General features: G+C 42.1%; 1 long non-coding RNA gene across 1 annotated transcript; it reads left to right on the top strand.

The window, feature by feature from the left end:
* Positions 1-405: 405 nt before the first annotated feature.
* Positions 406-5,669, top strand: LOC113566035. The gene is made up of 3 exons (XR_003408906.1): positions 406-653; positions 708-860; positions 5,636-5,669. It is a non-coding gene; the product is annotated as an uncharacterized LOC113566035 (long non-coding RNA).
* The last annotated feature ends 209 nt before the right edge of the window (positions 5,670-5,878 follow it).

The raw sequence follows: 5,878 nt of genomic DNA, 5'->3' as shown, positions 1-5,878 counted from the left end.
TGCACCAAGGGGCGGAGCGTTTCCCCTCTGCGCCTGTTCCAGGCCACCTTCTGGCTGGAAAGAGTAGTGCGAACCGTGACTGCCTCTGTGCGTCCGTCCCTTTCGCACACGGCAGGAGAAACCTGTTTCCACTGCCCATGCGCCCCGTGGGCCATGCAACCCCCGCTCAGTTTTGCAACCGACTGCGGCAGCCAGAACTAAGTGCGGCACAGCGAGCGAGCGCGAACATGCAACACGACTAGTATGCTCTCGAGCTCGGTAATGCGCACATCATGGACGAGAGTGGGCGCGCAAGGCACAGGCACAGGCATAGGCACAGGCACGGCCACAGGAACAGGCACAGGCGAGCGACCCTCGCCACGACCCAGTCGGCGGGCGGGCGCACGGAACAGGTTGCCTTGCGGCAGGGTGGGATGGATGTGGTGTCGTCGTCATCGTCTTCATCGCCTTCATCGTCTTCGATTGTGGACTGACAACAGAGGAAGTGATAGATATCGTAGCATGTGAATCCCAAAGTGCGTGCCCCTGATTGGGCCAAGGCCCAAGGCCCAAGGCCCTCAGGTCTCTGCCATTAGCTACTCGACATGTTTACTTACCAGAGACAGACTGCTTCAAGCATTCACCTTTGGCCAAGCCGCTGCCAAAGTGCCAAAGTACTACGCAACAAATTTTTTGAGTGTTCAAGTTTACTGTCACGTGCTTTTCAGCGTCTCTGTATAACGGCGGCGCTGTATAACGCTTCGACCTCCCTCGTGTATGTGGAAGCATTACAAGTGACCCGTCAGCGTGGACTTTGCTACCCGGTACCCCGGCCCCCCGCCCCCTTGACTTCTGGCCCGAAGAAGACAGTTCATTTTCAGGTAAATAATAGATTTAGTAGTGTTTCAATTGCTGGTACTATTTATAGTTTCTCTTTCAAATAATGTTATAGTGGATATAGTATTTATATTATACCCAGAGAAAAACCTGAAATATTAATATTTACTCATAGATTTAAAAATGCCTACCAACAGATTTGATCCGAGAGTGGAAATTGTACAAAAAATTTGCATTTTGATTGCACAAATATTTGATTTAAATATGTTTAATTTTACAATTAAATATATTTCATATTTAAATTAAATATTCACATATTAAGTTTAAATAGATTTGCTACAAATTAAATTAAATATATATTTATTTTAAAGTTTTTAATATTTAGATTACATTTGTGCCATATTAAAAAGACTTTTTTATAGGGAATTCCATTTAATTTTAATTTGTTTGTACTTAAAACCCCGAATACATATTTATCTTATTAATGGGTGTGTTTCTTTTGAGCTGTGCCATTTTTCTCTGAGTGTACAGATAGGCATTTTCTTTAATTTAATTGAAATTCAAGATGTCAAAGGGTTCATTAGCATAATCAATATTTCACAAGATTTAATACAATGCAATACAAAACAGCAAATGTGTAATGTGGTGCCATTGTCCTAACAAATGGTCCCCACGAATTTGTATCTGCAGAGACCACCTGTGCTTAATAGTCAGAACTTAACGAGTAAACACAGGCATTCTTACGCTATTGAATTGATTTGGAGTACATAAAAAGTGAGGCAGTTCCATTCAATGGGTTTTGAACAGACCTTCTCCAGCTCCCAAGAGGTTTCTCTCGCTCCTGTTATGATGGAAGACCACGCTATATGTTCGTCGCGTGTCTGGGACCATAAACAGAAATTGTTTCGCAAAACGCCTCCGTCGCTTTTGCAAAATAAAGCTAAAGAAAGAAAGAAGCAAAAAAAAAAAAACAACAAAAAATTATCATGAGCTAAATAATCATATTCATAAATGTACTTTTACCATTTTCCCCCCCGCCGCCGCTGCCGCTGCCGCTGCCGCCACGTCTCGACCGCGTCTTAGCCACCCTTAGCCTAGGCAGTTATTCATCAGCGCATCATACTCGACTCGTAGTTGTACTCGTACTATATATAAGCGTTCGTTCGTGGCGTCGATGATACAACCGATAAGGGACCAATTTTTGCAATTGCGGCGCTGGAATTTTTAATTAGTTCGGGAAAGCCGCAGCCGGCGAGGAAGCGGCAATTCACTCACCGTCTTGTTATGGTCAGAAAAAAAGAGAGGCAGAAAGGCAGAAGAAGCCGAGAACGAAATAATATCTTTCGAAGCGCACACGTAACCTAAAAATTAGCATACTGTTGCCGCAGTAGAAGGCAGGCTTCCCTGAGTAGTGGTGCAGTAGTGTAGGCCCTGAAGTTGGCCATAAAATGTATTAAGTTAAAGTATGTGTTAAGTGCACACCACACACCACACACCACATGTCAGATGTCGATATCTTGCACTTGTGCTCAAAACCTGCCAATATTTGCCATTTCTTGGGCTTTTTTCCGACAGATATTCTGATATCTAAATAAGGTATGATTTGTGTTTGCTTTTCTATGGCAAATAGTCATGGCATAAGGCGTGGTGTTGGGGTGCTACTCAACGGCTGGGTAGTCCTGTCTGCGGTTAAGAAAAATTGGCGGCAGCAGCCGACGAAGTATGGAATAATTAAAAACAATTCAATTCGCAATTTGCACCATAATAAAAATAAATTACTTATTCATTTATGCTGAATATAACCGCTAAACTGCAACTGCAACTGCAACACCGCAGATCTCTGCGACGGCGAGTTGGGCCACATGCAACCGACCGGCCGACCGACCGACCGACCGGATTGCACCCAAGTGCAGTGGAGCAAGAAGTTGGACCTACATGAAGGGTCATTGCCTGCTTTTTGGGTGTGGGAACTGCTAGACTACGAGCGTATACCATATCGTCGATTGATGGAAGCCGATGGAAATAGATTTCTTTACAATTTTTGTTCTCTTTTTAACCTTTCTAATGATATGTATAATTTCAAGGAGCCAGTGTGATTTTGGGTCAGTTTCTGCGTATCTCAAAAAATGTACATACATCTTTTGCAAGAAATTAGAGCGCAATTGAATATTCCTACTCGAATCGGAGGCGCCGCCTGCCGCCTGCCGCCTACCGCCTGCCGCCTACCGCCTACCGCCTACCGCCTCAGTCTGTTAACATGCAACACTCGGTTTCGTGTTCAACTGAAATAGAATTTTCCATTCGTTGGCATCCATCCTCTTACACATCGTACGATTAGGCGCTGTGAAGTTTTCCAACCACAATACTTTCAGCGAAATGCATTTTTATGAACACCAGCACGCACTTGCACATTTCTCTTAAAAACCCTGATTAAGAGTGTAAATTATTGCGAAAGCTTGCAAATTTCTACATAAGCATATTTATCAAAAACTCTCAAACCTTTCTCACAATTAAATCAGGAAAAAAGACCGGCCTCAAATTGATTCTCATAATGGAGAAATTATATTATTTAAATCTGAAAGAGCCAATGGCAATGGCTGAGAATGAATTTATGTTGGCCCTTGCCCAAGGATGCATACGTACATACTCGTATATGTTATATATGGCTAGTGCTGCGATGAGACTCCTACAAAAGCATACAATTTTAATTAAAACCGACCGGCGGTGTCACTGACAAACAACAAACAGCCAGCAACAAAAGCAACAAAAGCAAAAAAAAAAAAAAAACGCAAAGGAACGATCAGCTGAGAAACAGGTTTGCTCTTTTCCTCTTTTTAAGGAACCAACCTCATTCACGGGAGCGGCCCCTACACTGTTGTTGTTTTAAGTGTTCGTGACAGCGATTAAGCTGCTCATTCGGTTGGCACGCTTTTTGTGGCAGCACAGCCCCTGCTGTTATTATAAAATACCAGACTCCAATTGCAGGAAGTGCATTTTTTCTAGCCAAATTCCTATGTAATGTCTTTATTATCATCCTTAACTTTAATATCCACCCAATTTGTACACAATATGAGGCATCACAACGTTGAAACGTTAGATATTCCATAAGGCTTGTGCTTTGGTTTGCACTCTTCAAGTGTCCTAGCTGTCCTTAATGCAGGACATGCTGTAGTCGGCTATTGGCCAACATTAAATTCAATTGCCTCTCGTTTCCCGCTGGTCAGGTGGAGAGAGGGAAGGACCGCAAAGTTCGTCTGGCGTAGGCGGATGAAGAATATTGAATTTACAAAAAAATGTGACTGCTTTCATTGCTGTTGGTTTATCGGAGGTGGCATTCCCTTTCCCTGTCCCTTCACCTTCCCCTTTTTTGTACATTGTGTACTGTCCATGAAGTGCAACCTTTTATTTAAATGTTAACAATAAAAATGAATTTGCATTTATCGATTTTCCTTTCGGCTGTCGAGAGGAGGAAAACAAAATTAAAAGAGGTCATATCCAATATTCTCGTGGCGAGAGCCACTCCTCGTCGCGAATCAGTAATCCCACTGAAAACTGGCTAGACTCTGCTTCGAACTGAAGAGAACCCGATGGATTGATCTCTCTGTGGTCTAGGTGTTGTAAATAATAATAGATACATATATGAAAATCTCGATCTATATATATGTACTTAGAGTATACTCCAAGAGAATGGCATGGCAACATGAATAGGGGGTTCATACAAAAACCACAAAAAAATATTCGATTTTTAAATCCCAACATAGTAAAATTGGGTGGAATTTACTTTGAGTTAAACGCAGATGTATTAAACTATTTAATCTAAACGCTTCAAAATAAATATCATATATTAATGTAAGTAAAAGTACTTTCCTTTTAAAATTTCCACTCTCGCTGCAAATCAATTGATATGTATAAAGAGGTACATTTTCTTTAAAATCTACAAAAGTGTAACTATTCGATTCTCAAGGGTTTTTTTCTGGGTGTTGTGTGTTCTGCTCCATCTCCATATATGCATCTTTAAAGGAGAACATTTGGCAATTTAGTAACCAATTAATGCTAATATCGAGTGAGAATACACATATGTATATGGATAGTATGTGGGCACGAGTACTGTCGGTGTCTATTCGCATTTAATGAGCCTGTTGTACACACTATTATAGTTGGCATTTAAATTCAAGATACCTGAACACTGAATACAGGGGGCAAAGCACATGCCCCAACACAGACACAACAAAGAGCAAGAGCTACCCGTATATGTATGTATGTATGGACACTTGTACGAGTATGTGTGTATGGTACATAGATTCTACAGTAACGTAACCGTTTGTTAAGCCTTTGTCTAGCAGCCATTTTAAGGGCTATAAAAAACTCGAAAAGTTGTAGGAACAATGTAGACAGCGTGTTTTCATTTTATGCGAATTAAGCTGCCACTTGAACAACTTACTTTGCCTCCACCAGCGACTCTGGACTGGACCGCCGGGACCGAAACTGACGACGACACTGACACGGCGCCAGTCCAAGGATCACACCCACTCAAACACACACCCGCACACACACACGGGGCATATCAGGATGTGTAGAGACTACAGACTAGAGATGGGCCAGAATGTCCAGATTTTTAATGACTGTTAGGGCATACAGTAAACTGATTAATTCCAATAATATTAACCATTATATTTAGCATTATCTTTATAAGAAAATAGTATTATTTCTATCAAGTACTGAAGGAATTTACAGACGTGAGAGCTTATCTATAAGAATGTCACTAATAATAACCATGTGATCCTTGGATAACTTTACAAATATCGTGGTATACTTTTAGGATGCTTTAAGGACACGGATTGCTTGCATTTCCTACAGGGCATCAAAGAGGACGTCGTCGACAGCCCGCAAGGGATACAGTTGTTAACGTATACAAGGGGGAGGCGTCGACTATGGCGAGGACGAAAACACAAACATGGCAACCGAGCACCGAGCACCGAGCACCGGGAAGGGTCCGCCTCTGCCTGCTCTCGGCTGCAGTTGAAGGAATGGAATGGAAACGAAACGAAAGGAAAGGAGCACT

This window comes from Drosophila persimilis, unplaced genomic scaffold (assembly GCF_003286085.1).
Source record: "Drosophila persimilis strain 14011-0111.01,24,50 unplaced genomic scaffold, DperRS2 tig00000431-arrow-pilon, whole genome shotgun sequence".
In the NCBI taxonomy this organism is placed as follows: domain Eukaryota; kingdom Metazoa; phylum Arthropoda; class Insecta; order Diptera; family Drosophilidae; genus Drosophila; species Drosophila persimilis.
Note: the sequence above shows the minus strand (reverse complement) of the source record. Positions and strands in the feature narration are given on the sequence as shown.